Genomic DNA, 1,949 nt, shown 5'->3' on the forward strand with positions numbered 1-1,949 from the left:
TTGGATAATTGCCAGATCTCAGCGACCAAAATAAATTACGACGACGGCGTGAGATCAACTGAAGCACCGTAGATGCAGGTACCGTTTAGAAATTGCTCAGTCACCCCAACACAACAACCACCCGAACATTGTTCGACCCCCGGGGCCACTGAGAGGCGACCTACTGCGCCTGATGTCACGTTTTTCGAAACCAATCTCAAATACGACGCACTGGCACCTATACCAAGCAGGTTGGGGCCGTGAAATCACCACATATGTACAGTTTATTTTGTGCTCACCAGAAAACACTCAAACCTTTTGCGTATATATCACAATAGACTGGTCGCAATCGTCATGAATGCGCACCACCAAAACTTGTCGTTCCCTTTGGTGTAAATTATTTGTCCGCCTGCCGCTGACCGCGCGTTGCCATAGCAACGCCGTTGAAACCGTGAATTCGCAGCAACGGTCCTCCGATATTCAAGCGCGTGACTGCAACCATCCAGCAACCGAGGGCGGTGGCCAAACGGCACGAGCACGACTCGGCTGAAACAACAGCATGCAGCCGCTCTGGCGATCACATCCGTTGCTGTGTGTTGCTGGCTTCGCGCTGTCCAGTGCAGTTCAGAAGTCGGCCGATACAGAACAGGCCGTAGCGGAATGTCAGAATTTAGAGCAAAACAGCTGGAAACGAAACATAGCAAAGCTAATCCAGGTTAAATTCATACAGATATCCGAAATAAACGCCCCAAAGTGTTTGAAATAATCAGAATACACTACTGTTAGTAGATCAGGTAAATAGCTACTCCAAAATCAAAGGACGCGTTGAAACAAGTTGCCGCGCAATGGTGACACTCGAGTGATTTACAAAAAGCGAATACAGGTCGAGAAGCATATCGCTTGAGCAAACCAACACCGTAGACTTGTGCCCTATTAGTTAAGTTCTGAGCATGGTTTTTCAATGTTTCTCTCACATATGACAAAGGACAGCTAGATGTTGCAGCAAATTTGTAACGTCCGGCTGCATCCTTTGATGCAAAAACAACGGTTATAACCCGCCTTTCACGACATATAAATGGCGTGCACATGATCGCATTCAATATGCATCCCGCATTAAAAAAAACAACTCACTGGACAAACACCTACAATGCCGCCTCGTTAACCGCCTGCCGCGTACGTGGCCAGAGACACCAGGCCTCTGAATCTCCGAAGCGGTCTGGAGCCGCGCCGCGCCGACCCGGGGGCCGCCGCCTGCCGGGCCGGCATACCAATGAAGCGCTCGGCCAGACGCCGGGGCGCGCCTCGCGTGCGCCGGCCTGCGGGCCACTGACAGCCGCTCCGTCATCCGTCGGCGGACCCCAGTGACGTCATCGTGTTCTCTGGGAGCGGTCGGAATCCGGAGAGGTTGCGATGCATTCCACCCGAAACCTTAGCGCTGGCTGTTTTGGACTACGCGCTTTGTTTTGAAATGTGAAGACGATTTTTTTGCGTGCTGTGTCTGGTGATTTCTGACATGCCCGACTCGCTAGATATTACTGCGATGACGATGCGTATTTTCCGTCATGCCTACCCGGTTTTCATGGCTTAGATCCCAAGCAACATAATCTGCCGTTTTGAAATGCTGTTCATGGTGCATTTAATGTCCGCTGACGAGTTGCAATCTCTCCTCTACTAATAACGTGTTGTTGCAAGACTGCGACAGAGTGAATCCTCTCATGGCACAATCGTCCATAGTCCCAAGGAGCTTGGTTGCAAGCGTATTTGACATGTTCGCAATGTACATGTCTTAGGCTTTCACCGATGGCGTGTGTACACGCCTCTTGCCGTGATGTGAGTGTGCCGGACATCGATGCGGTCTCGACAACGCTGTGCCACTTCCTTGCCGCTCGTGGAAAGGAGGTAACATCAGCCGCTGCCTTCCCCTTACAGAGTGCGACAGCCAAACGACGTTCTCGACCGCTTTGCGATGA

This window comes from Pollicipes pollicipes, unplaced genomic scaffold (genome assembly GCF_011947565.3).
Source record: "Pollicipes pollicipes isolate AB1234 unplaced genomic scaffold, Ppol_2.1 Scaffold_2555;HRSCAF=2994_pilon_pilon_pilon, whole genome shotgun sequence".
NCBI lineage: Eukaryota > Metazoa > Arthropoda > Thecostraca > Pollicipedomorpha > Pollicipedidae > Pollicipes > Pollicipes pollicipes.